The following is a 22,416-nucleotide window of genomic DNA, read 5'->3' as shown; positions in this document are numbered from 1 at the left end:
ATGTTTCAATGCCATTCTCCCAAATCATCCCACCCTCCCCCTCTCCCACAGAGTCCCAAAGACTGTTCTACACATCAGTGTCTCTTTTGCTGTCTCGTATACAGGATACAGGGTTATCGTTATCATCTTTCTAAATTCCATATATATGCATTAGTAAACTGTATTGGTGTTTTTCTTTCTGGCTTACTTCACTCTGTATCAGCTTTCTTTATAGTCCAAATCTCACATTCATACATGACTACTGGAAAAACCATAGGCTTGACTAGATGGATCTTTGTTGGCAAAGCAATGTCTCTGCTTTTTAATATGCTATCTAGGTTGATCATAACTTTTCTTCCAAGGAGCAAGTGTCTTTTAATTTAATGGCTTCAGTCACCATCTGCAGTGGTTTTGGAGCCCAGAAAAATAAAGTCTGACACTGTTTCCCCATCTATTTCCCATGAAGTGATGGGACCAGATGCCATGATCTTAGTTTTCTGAATGTTGAGCTTTAAGCCAACTTTTCCACTCTACTCTTTCACTTTAGTTCCTCTTCACTTTCTGCCATAAAGGTGGTGTTATCTACATATCTGAGGTTATTGATATTTCTCCTTATTTGCCAAGAACAATACAATCTCTTTCCATGGCTATGCTCTGCAATTCTTGGTCTTATGTATCTTTGCAGAATCTGAGTGTCTCCTGCTGGCCATGATGGCCTATGACCAGTACAAGGCTGTCAGCAGCCCCTTGCTCTATGCCGTCAGCATGTCCAGTGGGGTGTGCTCCCTGCTCATGGCTAGGGTTTTCCTGGTGGGGATAACAGTTTCTCAGGTACACACAGCATTAAAGTGAAAAGTGAAGTTGTTCAGTCGTGTCTGACTCTTTGAGACCCCATGGACTGTAGCCCACCAGGCTCCTCCATCCATGGGATTCTCCAGGCAAGGATATTGGAGTGGGTTGCCATTTCCTTAGCATTTCATTTATGATTCTGTGGGTCAAATGTGATTAACGATTTTTTCCTGAGATTTACTTCCACTTTTTTTTTTCCCTGTCCTGTTCAGATACACAGGTCAATGAGTTAGTGATATTCACTCCTTTGGGGTCTATTGAACTGAGTACTATTTCAGGAGTCCTTGCTCTTATTTTTGTATCATCCTTGCAGTCTTGAAGATCCACTCTGCTGAGGGGAGAGTCAAAGCTTTTACCACCTGCACCTTCCACTTAACTGCAGTGTCAATTTTCCAGGGAATTATGTTCTTCGTATATTTAGGCCAAGTTCTTCCTACTCTCTAGATGAAGACAAAATGACCTCTTTGTTTTACACTCTTGTGATTCCCCTGCTAAATCCTCTGATATTTAGCCTATGGAACAATGATGTAAAAGAGGCCTTAGTAAAACTGAAAGCTAAACTATATTTTAAAACATTTGTATTATGCATATGTACACAAAACCACACACATATAGTAATTGTGTAATTAAAATTATATGGCATGACACACGAGAAACCATTTTCTCAAGTTCCTAAGTGAATAATTATTTGTATTAAACTCCACTGTTAAGGGAGAAGGCAATGGCAAGCCACTCCAGAACTCTTGCCTAGAAAATCCCATGGATGGAAGAGCCTGGTAGGCTGCAGTCCATGGGGTCGCTAAGGGTCGGACATGACTGAGTGACTTCACTTTCAATTTTCACTTTCACACATTGGAGAAGGAAATGGCAACCCACTCCAGTGTTCTTGCCTGGAGAATCCCAGGGACAGGGGAGCCTGGTGGGCCTCCATCTATGGGGGTCACACAGAGTCGGACACGACTGAAGTGACTTAGCAGCAGCAGCAGCAGCCACTGTTAAGACTGGAAGAGGAAATGGCAACCCACTTCAGTATTCTTGCCTGGAGATTCCCTATAGAGAGAAGAGCCTGGTGGGCTACGTTACAATCCATGGGGTCACAAAGAGTCAGACATGACTGAGTGACTAAGAACAACCTCACTGCTAAGAAATATTGCAGGTTGCCTCAGATATCATGCTTAGTATGTGGGAAGGGTTTATATATGGCACTTACCATTTTTGAAAAACCTTTTGACTTTTATACTTATGCTAATTTTTGTTCATTTGTCATTCAAACATTATTTCAGTCTCATTAAAACATTGTGCTATGTCTTAAAGGTTTTGTCATAAAGTAAATCAAAGATTTACTGAGTGATCTTTCAGAACTCAGACTTTTTATATTTTATAGTACATCTTATAGATTCTATACTGATAAATTTAAGCTGATACTAGTAGTAGACATTAACGAACTAAGCAGTTTAGTAATAAATGAGCCACAAAATCATCATGGGATACAAAATTTAAGGGCATTTGTGAAACTTTAGGCATGTTAGGAAAATTTTTCATTGTGGAAAAAGCTACAAACATAAAATTCTTAATTTATATAAAAGATGTATAGGTTTCTATTTCTACCATATTTTAACAATTCACCAAACTCTTTCAGAACTGTTGCTCATAAAAGGCAGCCTAACTGAAAATATTGTCTGAAAATTAAAGTCTAAGACAAACAGGGCATCAGTGGATTGGCAGGTATTGTTCAGTAAATAAACATGTATTCTAGTTAATTTGTCTCCATTCAAATGTCAGATGTATATTACAGCATATAAAGACTGATTTGACCTACATATTGGTCCATTTTATTGGATCTAATAAATATTATTAGAAAAAAAGCAGAAAAAAAATTAAGCCCATTAAATAGAAGTAAAAAATAGTATTGCAGCAGTCAACATTTGATTAAAATAAGCTTCCTCGTCTGGAATTGGATAACTTAACGAAGAACTGAGTGTTTTTTAGGAAATTCACAATTCAAATCCACGTTGTGGCAATGGCATATAGATACTCTTCTATTCCATGAAAATTCTTGAAATTCCACAAAAATAGGGAACAGTATATCAAAAGACTCTGATGTATTCTAGGCTGTCTCCTTCAGTCCTCATCACTAACTTTTCTTCTTCTTTCCATACCACATCCCTTTTACTCATCACTGATGATTGATGGAAAGTATCTGTAATGTCAGTTGTTACTTCTAGTCTCTCATTTCTAATTTTATTGACTTGAGTCTTCTCTTTGCTTCTCTTAATGAGTCTGACTGAAAGTTTATCAACTTTATATTCTCAAAGAACAAGCTTTTAATTTCAATGATCTTTGTTATTATTTTTTTATATTTTTCATATATTTATGCTCTGATCTTTATGTTTTGGTTCCTTCTATTAACTTCAGGTTTTGTTTATTCTTTCTCTAAAGAGGAGAGTGAAAGAGTTGGCTTAAAGCTCAACATTCAGAAAACTAAGATCATGGCATCTGGTCCCATCACTTCATGGGAAATAGATGGGGAAACAGTGGAAACAGTGGCTGATTTTATTTTTCTGGGCTCCAAAATCACTGCAGATGGTGACTGAAGCCATTAAATTAAAAGACACTTGCTCCTTGGAAGGAAAGTTATGACCAGCCTAGATAGCATATTAAAAAGCAGAGACATTACTTTGCCAACAAAGGTCTGTCTAGTCAAGGCTATGGTTTTTCCCGTGGTCATGTATGGATGTGAGAGTTGGACTATAAAGAAGGCTGAGCGCCAAAGAATTGATGCTTTTGAACTGTCGTGTTAGGGAAGTCTTTTGGGAGTCCTCTGGACTGCAAGGAGATCCAACCAGACCATTCTAGAGGAGATCAGTCCTGGGTGTTCATTGGAAGGACTGTTGCTGAAGCTGAAACTCCAATACTTTGGCCACTTGATGCGAAGAACTGAGTCAGGAAAAGACTCTGATGCTGGGAAAGATTGAGGGAAGGAGGAGAAGGGGTTGGCAGAGGATGAGATGGCTAGATGGCATCACTGACTCGATGGACATGAGTTTGAGCAAGCTCCACGAATTGGTGATGGACAGGGAGGACTGGCGTGCTGCAGTTCATGGGGTCGCAAAGACACGACTGAGCGACTGAACTAAGTTGCTTTAGGTGTAATGTAAGGTTGTTTATTTGAGAATTTTCTTGTTTCCTGTGGTAAGACTGTATTGCAATAAACTTCCTTCTTAGAACTGCTTTTGTTGAGCACCTTAGGTTTTGGATTGTCATTTTTTTTTGTCATTTATCTCTAGGTATTTTTTGATTTCCTCTTTGTTTTCTTCAGTGATCCATTGGTTGTTTAGTCACATATTGTTTAGCCTCCATATGTTTGTGTTTTTTACAGTTTTTTTTTTTGTAATGGATTTCTCATATTGTCTTTGGAAACAGATGCTTGTTACTATCTCAATTTTTAAAAATTTACCAAGTCTTGGTTTGTGATCCATGATATGATCTATTGTGGAAAATGTTCCATGTTTACTTGATATGAAAGTGTATTCTGCTTCTTTCAGATGAAATGTCCTACAAATATCAAATCTATCTGGTCTATTGTGTTCTATTTAAGAATTGGTTTACTTATTAATTTCTGCCTGGGTGATCCGTCCATTAGTGTAATTTGCGTGTTAAAATTCCCCACTATTGTGTTACTGCCAATTTCCCCTTTTATTGATATTAGCACTTGCCTTATATATTGAAGTGTTCCTGTGTTGGGTGCATATATATTTACAATTGTTATGTCTTCTTCATGGATTGATCCCTTGGTCATTGTATAGTGTCTTTCCTTGTCTCTTTTAACATTCATTATTTAAAAGTCTATCTTGCCTTATATGAGTATTGCTTTTCCAGCTTTCTTTTGATTTTTATTTGCATGGAATATTTTCTACATCCCCTCATTTTCAGTCTGTATGTGTCTCTAGGTCTGAAATATGTTTATTTGTATATTTATTCTAGATGAGACTTAATTTGTTCAAGTTCTTTGTTCAATTTTTATTAGGTTAGTACTAGGTTAGGTTTGTTGTTTAACTGTGAGGATTCTTCATATGCTTTATCTACAAGTTCTTTGTCATCTCTCTCTCTCTCTCTCTCTCTCTCTCTATATATATATATATATATATATATATGGTGTTCAAACATTTTCCCTCAATCTTTGAATATACATGCATTTATATATATATTCAAAAGCTTGCTTCTCTGATTTATTTTTTGCACACTGTTCCACTTATCTCTTGCTACATAAACTGCATTTCAAAACTAGATAACTTAAGAGAATGACCACTGACCATGCGTGCTCAGTCATGTCTTCTGACTCTTTACGACCCCATGGATGGTAACCTGCCAAGATCTTCTGCCCAAGAAACTTCCCAGGCAAGAATACTGGAGTGGGTTGCCATTTCCTACTCCAGGGGATCTTCCCAGCCCAGGAATTGAACAGGCATCTCCTGCATTGATAAGCAACTTTCTTTACCACTGTGCCACCAGAAAAGCCCATATTAGGTAATACATCTGTTTATTTACCTTATAGCTGTTATCATTTCACATATTATTATCAAAATATACATTATCCACCTTAAGGAAAATGATGGTGTCAATTCCATCTTAATAAAACTGGAAAAAAAAGAGAAAAAAGTACAAATAGTTAGGTTATAAAGAGCAACAAAAAGTGACTTGAAAAAATATATTATTGTGCTTTAATTATCAATAATCAACACTTTTATCATCCCTTCATGTTTAACAATGTCTTTACTCACATACAGGCCCTTCTAATCTTTCCTACAGTAGCAAGGAATCAGTGTACTTGGGAAAAAATGCAATGAACTAAAATCTGTGTCACAGTATTGAATTTTTAGGGACAGATGTCTATTCTAAGAATGTGACATTTTGTGTGGACACTTGTTTCGGTACTATTGTTCCAGTGTTATAAGTTAGTGTTGTGTTAGTCACTCAGTTGTGTTTGACTCTTTGCATCCTTAAGGACTGTAACTCACCAGACTCTGCTATCCCCAGAACTCTCCAGGCAAGAATACTGGAGTGGGTAGCCATTCCTTTCTCCAGGAGGTTTTTCCAACCCAGGGATCAAACTCCAGTCTCCTGCATTGCACAGGTTTTCTTTATCACATTAACTACCACAAAAGACATCAAGGGTACCTAGAAATCCATAAATATAGAGGAATTATTGTTGTTTGCTCGAATCTGTTGTATAGAATTTCTCCTAAAAACATTTTTGTCTAGTTATTAAAGGACAACATTCTTAATGAGACCAGAAATCCATTGAGAGCTAAACTAGGTTACATAATTTGTAATAATAGTGTAGCTTCAAAGACTCAGTTTTAAATCATTGAAGGGAAGATAGTCTACATGATCTGAAGGAGAAACCTTCTTTAATAAGCTAAAGTTATGTCTTGGTTAAACAAAATGTAACCGGAGGGACTTTTGTATCCCTGAAGACTCAGAAAAACCTGATAGAATAACTAATTTTAAAGGAATCAGAGCAGGAACAAAGAAAACTTTACATCCTCAAAATGTGTACCAGAGAAGTCAATAGTGGTATTAAAAAACTTGAGTAACAGAAATGCATGTTTCTTGAATTTAATTAGTGCACAGTGATTAGCAATTAGTTACATGGTTTGAGCTTTGCTCAAGGATATCTCCCGTAAGAATGCATTTTGGTATCTTAGTACTGGGATCACGACACAAATGAAATATGGAATCCATCAAAATTCATCAGAAAGACTCCGTTTTTTTTTTTTTTTTAGAAATGTACCAGTTTTGGTGGCTTTAGTCTGATGAACATTCTATTTTTATGGAAAGCAATGGAGGGAGACAGTAGCAAACCAGCAACAGAAGAAACAGACAATGAAAGCAAACAATGTAAAGAAATCCTGTGTACCTCCAAGTTGGCAGGTGAGATTTCTGAATAAATAAGAAAGTGCCTGAAGTCTTTCAAGCATAATCTAGTATATGCCTGACACATCTTATTTAACATCCTTTACAATTAATTAGATAACATACTAATATGTGGTATTTTATACTAGTAACATAGATAGTATATAACAATTCCAAAATGCTTTCTTGTTGTCCCTCAAGTCTATTTCTAAGGATTTCCATAAAGAGACCCTGGATGTGAGAAATTATGTAAGCACACAATCATTCGTTTTAGAGTTTATAATATAAATAATTGAATAAACATTTTTGTATATAAACAGTACCTCTTTCCACTAAATTAACATTGAACATAGCAACATAAGTATGAATAACTGTATATAAACCAGTAGATGAATGAAATAAATGAATATACATAAAAAGAAAGGAATATAAGCCTCTGTTCAGAATATTTTACATGGAAATGTGTTTATTAAGGTCTTTTTTATGTTTAAAATCTGAGTTTATATAAGACTACATGGTCCTCTCTGAGCAGTGTGAGTCAATTGGATTTTCCTATCTTTATATAGAATTTTTAATTGTCACAATAAATTTAATGGATGTGCATATGTGTGCATTGTGCATCTCTGTGTTTGCACCATCTATTATGGAATACAACAGTGTACCTTTATTGGAGTTGGTTAAGCATATGTGATAAATGTTGGATGAATGGGAAAATTTAATCAACTATAGGACTGAACACTGAAGTGAAAGGGACAAAAAATAATAGGAAAAATCTCTATTTCTGTCTCAATAATTCCACATATGAAACTGCGTTGTGCTCGGTTGCCCAGTCATGTCCAAATCTTTGTGACCCCATGGACTGTATCCCACCAGGCACCTCTGTCCATGGAATTTTTCAGGCAAGAATACTTCAGTGATAGCCATTTCTTTCTCCAGGGTATCTTTCCCACCCAGGGATCTTTCCGACATCTCTTGTGCCTTCTGTATTGGCAGGTGGATTCTTTATCACTACCATATTTGTCACATATTTCTGAGAACAAAAAAATTGAAAAATCCAGAGTTCTGACACAGATATAGAAGTATACCCTAAATTATTCCAGAGACAACACTGAATGTGCTGGAAGATAGAACCACACCCAAGAAAACATCACGAGTTTAGTCTCACAGGTACTAATATTTTGCAGTGAGTTTCTTAGATATATTTTATTTTTTCTCAGTTTTTTTTCTTTTCACCAAAATAGAAATGTTCACCTTAATAAACAAAGTTTCATCATGTATTTTGGAGAAAATCTTAATGCAGTTCAGTTCAGTCGCTCAGTCATGTCCGACTATTTTTGACCCCACAAATCGCAGCACGTCAGGCCTCCCTGTCCATCACCAGTCTCCGGAGTTCAACGAATTTCATGTCCATTGAGCCGGTGATGCCATCTCATCATCTATTGTCTTCTTCTCCTCTTGCCCTCAACCTTTCCCAGCATCAGGGTCTTTTCAAATGAGCCAGCTCTTTGCATCAGGCAGCCAAAGTATTGGAGTCTCAGGTTCAACATCAGTCCTTCCAATGAACACCCAGGACTGATCTCCTTTACGATGGACTGGTTGGACCTCCTTGCAGTCCAAGGGACTCTCAAGAGTCTTCTCCAACACCACAGTTCAAAAGCATCAATTCTTCGGCGATCAGCTTTCTTCACAGTCCAACTCTCACATCCATACATGACCACGGGAAAAACCATAGCCATGAATAGACGGACCTTGGTTGGCAAAGTAATGTCTTTGCTTTTTAATATGCTATCTAGTTTGGTCATAAATTTCCTTCCAAGGAGTAAGCGTCTTTTAATTTCATGGCTGCAATCAGCATCTGCAGTGATTTTGGAGCCCAGAAATATAAAGTCTGACACTGTTTCCACTGCTTTTCCATTTATTTCCCATGAAGTGATGGGACCAGATGCCATGATCTTTGTTTTCTGAATGTTGAGCTTCAAGCCAACCTTTTCACTCTCCTCTTTCACTTTCATCAAGAGGATTTTGAGTTCCTCTTCACTTTCTGCCATAAGGGTAGTTGTCATCTGCATATCTGAGGTTAATGATATTTCTCCCAGCAATCTTGATTCCAGCTTGTGCTTCTTCCAACCCAGCGTTCCTCATGATGTACTCTGCATATAAGTTAAATAAGCAAGGTGACAATATACAGCCTTGAAATACTCCTTTTGTTGTTTGGAACCAGTCTGTTGTTCCATGTCCAGTTCTGACTGTTGCATACAGGTTTCTCAAAAGGGAGGTCAGGTGGTCTGGTATTCCCATCACTTTTAGAATGTTCCACAGTTTATTGTGATCCACACAGTCAAAGGCTTTGGCATAGCCAATGAAGCAGAAATAAATGTTTTTCTTGATCTCTCTTGCTTTCTCCATGATCCAGCGGATGTTGGCAATTTGATTTCTGGTGCCTCTGCCTTTTCTAAAACCTGCTTGAACATCTGGGAGTTCACGGTTCACATATTGCTGAAGCCTGGCTTGGAGAATTTTGAGCATGACTTTACTAGCATGTGAGATGAGTGCAATTGTGTGGTAGTTTGAGTATTCTTTGGCATTGCCTTTCTTTGGGATTGGAATGAAGACTGACCTCTTCCAGTCCTGTGGCCACTGCTGAGTTTTTCAAATTTGCTGGCATATTGAGTACAGCACTTTCACAGCATCATCTTTCAAGATTTGAAATAGCTCAATTGGAATTCCACCGTCTCCACTAGCTTTGTTCGTAGTGATGCTTTCTAAGGCCCACTTGACTTCACATTCCAAGATGTCTGGCTCTAGATTAGTGATCACGTTATCGTGACTATCTTGGTCGTGAAGATCTTTTTTTGTACAGTTCTTCTGTTTATTCTTGCCACCTCTTTTTAATATCTTCTGCTTCTGTTAGGTCCATACCATTTCTGTCCTTTATCGAGCCCATCTTTGCATGAAATGTTCCCTTGGAATCTCTAATTTTCTTGAAGAGATCTCTTGTTTTTCCTATTCTGTTGTTTTCCTCTATTTCTTTGCATTGATCCCTGAGGAAGGCTTTCTTATCTCTCCTTGCTATTCTTTGGAACTCTGCATTCAGATGCTTATATCTTTCCTTTTCTCCTTTGTTTTTCACTTCTCTTCTTTTCACAGCTATTTGTAAGGCCTCCTCAGACAGCCATTTTGCTTTTTGCATTTCTTTTCCATGGGGATGGTCTTCGTCCCTGTCTCCTGTACAATGTCACGAACCTCCGTCCAGAGTTCATTAGGCACTCTATCTATCAGATCTAGTCCCTTAAATCTATTTCTCACTTCCACTGTATAATCATAAGGGATTTGATTTAGGTCATATCTGAATGGTCTAGTGGTTTTCCCTACTTTCTTCAATTTAAGTCTGAATTTGGCAATAAGGAGTTCATGATGTGAGCCACAGTCAGCTCCTGGTCTTGTTTTTGCTAACTGTATACAGCTTCTCCATCTTTGGCTGCAAAGAATGTAATCAATCTGATTTCGGTGTTGACCATCTGGTGATGTCCATGTGTAGAGTCTTCTCTTCTGTTGTTGGAAGAGGGTGTTTGCTATGACCAGTGTGTCTATTAGCCTTTGCCCTGCTTCATTCCATGCTCCAAGGCCAAATTTGCCTGTTACTCCAGGTGTTTCTTGACTTCCTACTTTTGCATTCCAGTCCCCTATAATGAAAAGGACATCTTTTTTGGGTGTTAGTTCTAAAAGGGCTTGTAGGTCTTCATAGAACCGTTCAACTTCAGCTTCTTCAGCGTTACTGGTTGGGGCATAGGCCTGGATTACTGTAATATTGAATAGTTTTCCTCTGAAAAGAACAGAAATCATCTGTTGTTTTTAAGATTGCATCCAAGTACTGTATTTCGGACTCTTTTGTTGACCATGATGGCTACTCCATTTCTTCTAAAGGATTCCTGCCCACAGTAGTAGATATAATGGTCATCTGAGTTAAACTCACCCATTCCAGTCCATTTTAATTCACTGATTCCTAGAATTTCTATGTTCATTCTTGCCATCTCCTGTTTGACCACTTCCAATTTCCCTTGATTCAGGGACTTAACATTCCAGGTTCCTATGCAATATTGCTCTTTACAGCACCATACCTTGATTCTATCACCAGTCACATCCACAACTGGGTATTTGTTTTGCTTTTGCTCCATCCCTTCATTCCTTCTAGAGTTATTTCTCCACTGACCTCCAGTAGCATATTGGGCCCCTACTGACCTGGGGAATTCCTCATTCAGTATCCTATCGTTTTGCCCTTTGGGGTTCATGGGGTTTTCAAGGCAAGTATACTGAAGTGGTTTGCCATTCCCTTCTCCAGTGGACCACATTCAGCTCTGGTCCATGTGATCAGATCGACTAGTTTCCTGTGATTATGATTTCAGTGTGTCTGCCCTCTGATGCCCCCTCGCAATACCTACCGTCTTATTTGGGTTTTTCTTACCTTGGGCGTTGGATATCTCTTCACAGCTGCTTCAAGAAAGCGCAGCCGCTGCACCTTACCGTGGATGAGGGGTATCTCCTAAAGGCCTCCCCTCCTGACCTTGAAGGTGGAGTAGCTCCTCTCAGCCCTCCTGCGCTCACGCAGCCACCACCTATTGGACGTGGGGTAGCTCGTCTCGGCCGCTGGCCCTGGCCTCAGGCGTGGGGTATCTACTCCGCCACGCCTCTTTGCATGGTCGGTTGCGCTGGGGCCAGCGTCTCTTGCATCTGAGCCACCAGGGCCGGCGTCTCTGAGCCTTAGTTTACTTATCTTTATTCCATGTGACCTGGGAATCGTCTCTGGATCTGGGGGCACACCCAGCCGCATGCCAAGTGACTTTCCTTCTCTGGGCCTCAGTTTCCCTTCATGCAGAAGGAGATTTGGGGCCAGAAGATGAGTTTGGGCCAGAAGGTTTCCAAGGTCAACCCTGAATCTGCCAGGGAGCCCCCCGCCCCACCCACGTGGTGGTTGGGGATGAGGGGTCCAGAACCTCCGGGTTTAGGGTTTGATTAGACTTGTAGCAGAACCAGCTAGGGAGTAGAGGTGTGTGTGGGTGGGCTGAGAATGCCTGCCAGGTCTCCAAACAGGTGAGCACCGTTTGATGGAGAGCAGGTCTGAGGAGGCCAGGTGAGGCTCCAGGGCAAGCTCTTAGCCACAAGTCCCTAGGCTGCCTGCAGCAAACAATGAGATTAATGCCAGTGTTTTCCATTCCGAGCCCAGGAGCGGGGCGGTGCAGGGCAGCAGCGGCAGGGGTGGGGTTGGGGGTGGTATCGAGACCGGAGGGCGGTATCGAGACCGGAGGGCTCGGTCCGGCTTTGGCCCGCAGGCAGCGGGTCAGGGGTCGGCGCGCAGAAAGCCTAGGACTCGGACGTGAGTTCCAAGTCCCAGCCGCTCAGCTTTCTTTAAGAGAAGGCAAAGGCAACCCGCTCCACTACTCTTGCCTGGAAAAGAATATGGACAGAGGGCTTGGTAGGCTGCAGTCCATGAGGATGCTGAGAGTCAGACACGACTGGGTGACTTCAGTTTCACTTTTCACTTTCATGCATTGGAGAAGGAAGTGGCAACCAACTGCAGTGTTCTTCCCTAGAGAATCTCAAGGACGGGGGAGCTGCCGTCTATGGGGTCGTACAGAGTCGGAACAACTGAAGCGACTTAGCAGCAGCCGCAGTCGCAATTTTCTATATAGTCCAACTCTCACATCCATACATGACTACTGGAAAAACCATAGCCTTGAATAGATGGACCTTTGTTGACAAAGTAATGACTCTGCTTTTTAATATTCTGTCTAGGTTGGTTATAACTTTCCTTGCAAGGAGTAAGCGTCTTTTAATTTCATGGCTGTAGTCCACCATCTGCAGTGATTTTGGAGCCCCTCAAAAATAAAGTCTGACAGTGTTTCCACTGTTTCCCCATCTATTTGCCATGAAGTGATGGGACTGGAGTGGATCACAATAAACTGTGGAAAATTCTGAAAGAGATGGGAAGACCAGAACACATAACCTGCCTCTTGAGAAACCTGCTTGCAGGTCAGGAAGCAACAGTTAGAATTGGACATGGAACAACAGACTGGTTCCAAGTAGGAAAAGGAGTACATCAAGGCTGTATATTGTCACCCTGCTTATTTAACTTATATGCAGAGTACATCATGAGAAATGCTGGGCTGGAGGAAGCACAAGCTGGAATCAAGATTGCCAGGAGAAATATCAATAACCTCAGACATGCAGATGACACCACCCTTATGGCAGAAAGTGAAGAAAAACTAAAGACCTTCTTGATGAAAATGAAAGAGGAGAGTGAAAAAGTTGCCTTAAAGCTCAACATTCAGAAAATTTAGTTCATGGCATCTGTCCCATCACTTCATGGCAAATAGATGGGGAAACAGTGGAAACAGTGTCAGATTTTAATTTTTTGGCCTCCAAAATCACTGCAGATGTGACTGCAGCCATGAAATTAAAAGACACTTACTCCTTGGAAGTAAAGTTATGACCAACCTTGATAGTATATTAAAAAACAGAGACATTACTTTGTCAGCAAAGGTCCGTCTAGTCAAGGTTATGCTTTTTCCAATGGTCTTGTATGGATGTGTGAGTTGGACTAGAAAGAAAGCTGAGCACTGAAGAATTGATGCTTTTGAACTGTGGTGTTGAAGAAGACTCTTGAGAGTCCCTTAAACTGCAAGGAAATACAGCCAGTCCATTCTAAAGGAGATTAGTCCTGGGTGTTCATTGGAAGGACTGACGTTGAAGCTGAAACTCCAATACTTTGGCCACCTGATGTGAAGAGCTGACTCATTTGAAAAGACCCTGATGCTGGGAAACATTGAGTGCAGGAGAAGGGGATGACAGAGGATGAGATGGTTGGATGGCATCGCTGACTCAACGGACATGAGTTTGGGTGGTCTCTGGGAATTGGTGGTGGACAAGGAGGTCTGGTGTCCTGCGATTCATGGGGTCACAAAGAGTCGGACACAACTGAGCGACTGAACTGAACTGATGGGACCGGATGCCATGATCTTAGTTTTTGGAATGCTGAGCTTTAAGCCAACTTTTTCACTCTCCTCTTTCACTTTCATTAAGAGGCTCTTTAGTTCTTCTTCACTTTCTGCCATAAGGGTGATATCATCTGCACAGATGAGATTATTGCTAATTCTCCCGGCAATCTTGATTCCAGCTTGTGCTTCATCCAGACCAGCATTTCTCATGATATACTCTGCATATAACTTAAATAATCAAGGTGGCAATATACAGCCTTGACGTACCCCTTTTCCTATTTGGAACATGTCTCTTGTTCCATGTCCATTTCTAACTGTTGCTTCCTGATCTGCATACAGGTTTCTCAAAAGGCAGGTCAGGTGGTCTGGTATTCCCATCTCTTTCAGAATTTTCCACAGTTTATTGTGATCCACACAGTCAAAGGCTTTGGCATAGTCAATAAAGCAGAAAGAGATGTTTTTCTGGAACTCTTTCTTTTTCGATGATCCAGTGGATGCTGGCAATTTGATCTCTGGTTCCTCTGCCTTCTTAAAATCCAACTTGAACCTGTGGAAGTTCACGGTTCACATATTGCTGAAATCTGTCTCAGAGAATTTTGAGCATGACTTTACTAGCATGTGAGATGAGTGCAATTGTGTGGTAGTTTGAGCATTCTTTGGCATTGTCTTTCTTTGGGATTGGAATGAAAACTGACCTTTTCCAGTCCCATGACCACTGCTGAGTTTTCCAAATTTGCTGGCATACTGAGTGAAGCACTTTCACAGCATCATCTTTCAGGATTTGAAATAGCTCACCTGGAATTCCATCACCTCCACTAGCTTTGTTTGTAGTGATGCTTCCTAAGGCCCACTTCACTTCACATTCCAGGATGTCTGACTCTAGGTGAGTGGTCACATCATCTTGATTATCTGGGTCATGAAGTTCTTTTCTGTACAGTTCTTCTGTGTATTCTTGCCACCTTTTCTTAATATCTTCTGCTTCTGTTAGGTCCATACCATTTTTGTCCTTTAATGAGCCCATCTTTGCATGAAAAATTCCCTTGATATCTCTAATTTTCTTGAAGAGATCTAGACTTTACCTTTCTGTTGTTTTCCTCTGTTTCTTTGCACTGACCACTGAGGAAGGCTTTCTTATCTCTCCTTGCAATTCTTTGGAACTCTGCATTCAGATGCTTACATCTTTATTTTTCTCCTTTTCTTTTCACAGCTATTTGTAAGGCCTCCTCAGACAGCCATTTTGCCTTTTTGCATTTCTTTTTCTTGTGGATGGTCTTGATTCATGTCTCCTGTACAATGTCACTAACCTCCGAACATAGCTCATCAGACACTCTGTGTATCAGATCTAATCCCTTAAATCTATTTCCCACTTCCACTGTATAAACATAAGGGATTTGATTTAGATCATACCTAGATGGTCTAGTGGTTTCCCCCACTTTCTTCAATTTAAGTCTGAATTTGGAAATAAGCAGTTCATGATCTGAGCCACAGTCAGCTCCCAGTCTTGTTTTTGCTAACTGTATAGAGCTTCTCCATCTTTGGCTGCAAAAAAATATAATCAATCTGATTTCAGTGTTGGCCATCTGGTGATGTCCATGTGTAAAGTCTTCACTTGTGTTTTTGGAAAAGGGTGTTTGCTATGACCAGTGCGTTCTCTTGTCAAAACTAAATTAGCTTTTGCCTTTCCTAATTCTGTACTCCAAGGCCAAATTTGCCTGTTACTCAGGTGTTTCCTGACTTTCTACTTTTCCATTCCAGTCCCCTATAATGAAAATGACATCTTTTTCTGGGTGTTCTAAAAGGTCTTGTAGGTCTTCGTAGAACCGTTCAGCTTCACCTTCTTCAGTGTTACTGGTCGAGCGTAGACTTGTATTACCATGATGTTGAATGATTTGCCTTGGAAACGAAAAGAGATCATTCTGTCGTTTTGAGATTGCATCCAAGTACTGCATTTAGGACTCTTTTGTTGACTATGAGGGCTACCCCATTTCTTCTAAGTGATTCTTGCCCACAGTAGTAGATATAATGGTCATCTGAGTTAAATTCATTAATTCCTGTCCATTTTATTTTGCTGATTCCTAGAATGTCGATGTTCACTCTAGGAGCGGCAGCCAAGAGGTGTTATCCCACATCCAAGGTCAGGAGCAGTGGCTGTGATTTGCTGGAGCAGCTGTGAATAGATATCCCACGTCCAAGGTAAGGGAAACCCAAGTAAGATGGTAGGCACTGAGAGAGGACATCAGAGGGCAGGCAGACAGACTGAAACAACAATCACAGACAACTAGCCAATCTGATCACATGGACCACAGCCTTGTCTCACTCAATTAAACTAAGCCATGTAGTGTGGGCTTAGTTTCCCAAGATGGACGGGTCATGGTGGAGAGGTCTGATAGAATGTGGTCCACTGGAGAAGAGAATGGCAAACCCCTTCAGTATTCTTGCCTTGAGAACCCCATAAAAAGTATGAAAAATTCTTAATTTAATTAAGATTTTAATTATTTTTCCACATAGTGAATCACCATAGACTTCAAGAGTTTAATTGCTATTTACCACTGAAAAAAATGATGTACTATCTTATTTAGATTTGAAACGAAACAACACAGGATTGATTATTTTCTATTTAAGTAAACTTTTTTCCAGTTATAAAAACCAATATATATCGGGAGTTCCCAGGTAGCCTAGTAGTTAGGATTGGGGTTTTCACTGCCAGGGTCTGGGTATGGTCCCTGGCCTGGGAACTGAGATCCTGCAAGCTGTGTGGCATAGCAAAACAAAACAAAACACCATATTATTTTTTACAATATGAGCATGAACTCATAACAAGAATTTTATAGTATCACTGTATTTAAAGAAATTGAAAATGTTAGTCGCTCAGTCATGTCCAACTCTTTGCAACGTCATGGACTGTAGCCTGCCAGTCTCCTCTGTTCATGGAATTCTCCAGGCAGAATACTGGAGTGCATTGCCATGTCCTTCTCCAGGGGACCTTCTCAACCTAGGGATCAAACCCAGGTCTCCCGCACTGCAGATAGATTCTTTACCATCTGAGTCACCAGGAAAGCCCATATAGTCTTTTCAATTAATATAAAACTTCATTTGTGACTATGATTTAACAGATGGTGATTACTTTTAAAATTTGTAAATGTCCATTAAGTATAGCGTCTTCCCAGTGACTCAAACGGGAAAGAATCTTCCCTCCATGTAAGAGACCTGGATTCAATCCCTGGGTTGGGAAGATCCCTTGGAGAAGGCATGGCAACCCACTCCAGTATTTTTTCCTGGAGAATTCCATGGACAGAGGTACCTGGTGGGCTGCAATTCATGATTTTGCAAAGAGTTGGACACAACTAAGCAACTAACATTTCACTTCACTTCAAGAAAATATGTCATTTAGTGTATATATATATATATATATATATATATACATATTTCTGAATATATTTAATTCAGAAATATGTATATATATTTCTCGAAGAATGCATGTGTACAGTATCAGAATGTCTATAAACATTACCCCTTCCAGTTATTAAGAAGAATAAAGAAATACTGTAACAGTTACAAACCAACAGTTACAAACCAAACAGTTACACACCAACAAATACCATCCACTTTCTTCCAACTCAATTCAATGTGTGTGTTCATGCGTATAGAAACCTATGTTCACTCAAATATACACAGGATACATGCGTACATACACATACATTCATAATGGTCCTAACAAGCAAAGGATGACTCCCTGACATTTTTCTTCCAATGACAGATGATTAAATTGGCAAACAGTGTTGCAGGAGAAGGTTTTTTTTTTCAGTCTTTCCTCAAGTTTTTAGTTTACTGCTTGAATATAATGTGTCTGAACAGCTATTGTGGCACCACTCATTAGCTATAGAGTTTATCAAATGATTGTTAAGGGAACTTAAATCCACCATCAATTCTTATTTATACAAATATCTTGCTTTTTTACCTCTCTAGAGAGAAAATTATAAGATGACACATAATAAGGCTTTAATACTTGTGAGTCAATCACTGTCCTACAAGTGAAGATATAGTACATGTATAAAATAAATACATCCCCCGGCCTTTTTTATTTTTAAAGGCTGTTAGTGGAATCCAGGTATTCCTGCAAACCACATCTGTGTTCACTGTGAATGCAATTTATTGCATTAATTGTAAGAACTGAGTTTAAATATTGATTTTTTTGAATCTGTTGACCTTTCATTCATGACTTTTGACATTTCTTCATAGCCTTTTAGTACTGGGAATATTCCTAAATGACATGGGGAAGATGGATATTTCAAAGAAGAAACAAAATGAATAAAGGAAGATGTAAATTATTAAGTGGAGAATCATCTTCTTGTATTTCATTGGATCTCTGCTTTGACTAGAAAAGATGATGTAGACTGTTACTGTGCAGCTTAAAATAAGAGTAATTTTGTAGTTTTCTGCCTGTCATAGCAATGCGTTGACAATAGTGAAGAAATAAAGCTCAATTTTTGCAAAAGCTGTTAGTGTGTTCACAGGGGAAAATACACAGCAGAAAATATAATTAATCACATAATAACATACATCAAGCCAGAGAGTGGACCCTTCGGAGATTTAAGTCCCAGGTGCTGTCTGGTATAATAAAATGCCATCTGTTTATTTTATTTTTATTTAATTAATTTATTTTTATTGGAGACTAATTATTTAACAGTATTATATTGGTTGGTTTTGCCATAAATTCACATGAATCTGCCCCGGGTGTACATGAGTTTCCCTTCCTGAACCCCACTCCCACCTCCCTCCTCCCTTTATCCTCCCTCTGGGTAATCCCCGCACACCAGTCCCAGTTCAGGGTCGATGCAGCTGTGTATTTTTTAAGCATCTGTAGCAAGAACAGAAAGGCCTGCTCATTCCATGTAGGTTCTCAAATCTCCAGATTTAAGAATATGGGAGAAAAATTTAACTTTAAATAAATGAGAGATTTGTAAATTAATTACTCCTGTTTACTGGTTCAGTCTAAAGCACATCAATTTAATGGCTAAAAAATAATACTTTCTTCTCAGAACTGGAAGAATTTTTCTAAACTTATTCAGTTCAGTTCAGTTCAGTTGCTCAGTCGTGTCCGATTCTTTGTGACCCCATGAATCACAGCGTGCCAGGCCTCCCTGTCCATCACCAACTCCTGGAGTTCACTCAAACTCACGTCCATCAAGTCGGTGATGCCATCCAGCCATCTCATTCTCTGTCATCCCTTTCTCCTCCTGCCCCCAATCCCTCCCAGCATCAGAGTCTTTTCCAGTGAGACAACTCGTCCCATGAGGTGGCCAAAGAAGTGGAGTTCCAGCTTTAGCATCAGTCCTTCCAATGAACACCCAGGACTGATCTCCTTTAGAATGGACTGGTTGGATCTCTGTGCAGTCCAAGGGACTCTCAAGAGTCTTCTCCAGCACCACAGTTCAAAGGCATCAATTCTTCAGTGATCAGCTTTCTTCACAGTCCAACTCTCACATCCATACATGACCACTGGAAAAACCATAGCCTTGACTAGATGGACGTTTGTTGGCAAAGTAATTTCTCTGCTTTTGAATATGCTATCTAGGTTGGTCATAACTTTCCTTCCAAGGAGTAAGTGTCTTTTAATTTTATGGCTGCAATCAACATCTGCAGTGATTTTGGAGCCCAAAAAATAAAGTCTGACACTGTTTCCACTGTTTCCCCATCTATTTCCCATGAAGTGATGGGACCAGATTCCATGATCTTTGTTTTCTGAATGTTGAGCTTCAAGCCAACCTTTTCACTCTCCTCTTTCACTTTCATCAAGAGGCTTTTTAGTTCCTCTTCACTTTCTGCCATAAGGGTGGTGTCATCTGCATATTTGAGGTTATTGATATTTCTCCCAGCAATCTTGATTCGAGCTTGTGCTTCTTCCAGACCAGCGTTCCTCATGATGTACTCTTCATATAAGTTAAGTAAGCAGGGTGACAATATACAGCCTTGACGTACTCCTTTTCCTATTTGGAACCAGTCCATTTTCTAAACTTATTAGTATTTATAAAATGATTATTTAAAAATTGTTTTTTTATTTTAGGTTCAGCAGAAAACCTTTACTCTTTATCAATGGGAAAGTATATGCATGAACTTAAGTATTTTTTAAAACTCTATTTACAATTTAGTTTAAGTGCCACACTATAAACAGCTATATGTGCAAAGTTAACTCCAGGTAAACATGTGCCATATATACTAAAGAAAATTTATCACCATTATTCTTATTCTTATATCAACAGAGACATACATACAAGCAGACATGACACAGGCAGATACACACACACACAAAGAGAAGACTATGTATGTAAATATAAGTGTTTATTGTATCTCATATCTTTTTCTATTTTTAAATATAACGATCAATCTAAAATCAAAGAAGTAAAAATATGTGTGTTAAGTTCTGTGGTTTTCACTTCTTTATATCACTTTCCTTTGATTGGTCAAGAGACTCCATTTAGCACCAGACACTCCACAAATAGGTAGTGAATGGTGTGGCAAAGCAGTAATAAACCTGCAGAGAAAGGGAGGCCTTTCTTATTTCATGCCTCACTAAATACTAAACACCAAGATCAATAACATAATTATTTTTATTAGTATATAATATGAGAATTGATTTTTAAAACTAACATATAAATGTTTTGGGGGAAACATAAAGATTATGATCATTTTTTGTAACCATGTAATTTTTCCAGAATAGAAAATGCTTAATATTTCATATTGTTGTCTGGTGTCTCTAACACAGGTATTTTTTCCACAATGCTTTTGAGGAGTAATTAAGTATCAGTTCATCCAAATACCCTTCTTGGTACAAGGAAGGTAATGCTCAGATATATTAAAGAGTTTTAGATGATATCATGCCTCAGGGATGACAGTGTAGATTTAGACAGAAGTTTCTCAACGGCCTATCTCACACATTTTTATTATTATCAGATAGATAGCAATACCTCTTTAAAGAGTGACTACTCTGGTTCATCCCAGTACACCAGCCCCGGGGAGGTGGGAGGGGGGTTCAAGATGGGGAACACATGTACACTCGGGGCAGATTTATGTCAATGTATGGCAAAACCAATACAGTAATGTAAAGTAATTAGCCTCTAATTAAAGTAAATTAATTAAAAAAAGAGTGACTACTAATTAAGTCATTTGCTGGGTATAAAAAAAATTTGAAGAAATAAGTTTGTTTAAAGAAATTTAGTCTGTTCAACTTGAATCAGCTCTGTCAAACATTAATTAAAAGCCTCATTTGAAGAAAGAAATTGTGTTCTTCATTACAGATGTATTGTCGATGTCAAGAGTGGTGCAAGTAAATAACTCATTTTCCTGATCATTTCCTCAAAGGCTAGAGACGAACATAGTAGAACAGAAGAGGAAATTGCTCATCCTTAACTGAATTCATACTTTGGGGAATTACTCATAATCCTGGAATTAAAGTGACCTTATTTATGGTGTTTTTTTTTTATTATTTAGCTCATTAACTTTCTGGCAAATCTTGGAATGATAATTTTAATTAGGTTGAATCCCCAGCTACACATCCATGTACTTTTTCTTCAGCCATTTCTCTTTCTGTGACCTCTGCTATTCGACAGCAATTGGTTCCAAGATGTTGATAGACCTTTTAACCAAAAACAAATCAAACTCCTTCATTGGTTGTCCTCTGCAATTGCTGGTCATCTGCATCTTTGCAGATTCTGAGTGTATACTACTTTCAGTGATGGCTTATGACCGGTATAAGGTCATCAGCAACCCCTTGATTTATTCAGTCAGCCTGTCCAACAGGATATGCTCACAGTTCATGGCTGGGGTTCATATGATGCGGATGACAGATGCTTTGATACACACAACGTTAGCATTTTGCTTATGTTTCTGTGGGTCAAATGAGATTAACCATTTCTTCTATGATTCACCCTGGCTCTACCTCCTTTCCTGTTTGATACGCAGGTCAATGAATTGGTATTGTTTATTGTTTTGGGCTTCATTGAATTAACCTCCATTCTGGGAGTTCTTATCTCTTGTTATATCATCCTAGCAGTCTTGAAGATTCACTCTGCTGAGGGGAGGTTCAAAGCTTTCTCTACCTGTACCTCCCATCTATCTGCGGTGGCAATTTTCCAGGAAGCCATGCTTTTCATGTATTTCAGATCCAGATCTTTCTGCATTATAGATCAAGATAAGATGACCTCATTGTTTTCCACCCTTGTGATTCCCATGTTAAACCCTCTGATCTATAGCCTATGGAACAAGGATGTGAAAGATGCCCTGGAAAAACTAAAATCTAAAAGATGGTTTTAAATATTTATATTTGGCATGTGTGGGAACACATTACATTTATTTTATTTCTTAACTATTCTGCAAGAGAAATAAAGATGTCTCAAATACTGTAAATCAATTGATAAAATCAGTATTTATTCTATGTTGCAGAGTTTATTTTGCGTTAAAGACCCTGATGCTGGGAAAGTTTGAAAGCAAAGGGAGAAGGGGGCAGCAGAGGATGAGATGGCTAGACAGCATCATCAGCTCAGTAGACATGAATTTCAGATGGTAGAGGACATGGGAGACTGATCTGCTGCAGTCCACGGCATTGCAAAGTTGGACATAACTTAGCAACTGAACAACACCACCTCTATGTAGAAAATGTTTTCAACTTTTCTAAGTTTGCCAA

General features: G+C 39.2%; 1 pseudogene; it reads left to right on the top strand.

Annotated features, from left to right (window-relative positions):
* Window positions 1–690: 690 nt before the first annotated feature.
* LOC129551019 (olfactory receptor 5W2-like) lies at window positions 691–22,046 on the top strand (annotated as a pseudogene).
* Window positions 22,047–22,416: the final 370 nt, after the last annotated feature.

This window comes from Moschus berezovskii, chromosome 17 (assembly GCF_049115385.1).
Source record: "Moschus berezovskii isolate FMDL1 chromosome 17, NW_MosBer_1.0, whole genome shotgun sequence".
Lineage (NCBI taxonomy): Eukaryota > Metazoa > Chordata > Mammalia > Artiodactyla > Moschidae > Moschus > Moschus berezovskii.
The sequence above is the reverse complement of the archived record's forward strand: the minus strand, read 5'-3'. Positions and strand labels throughout refer to the sequence as shown.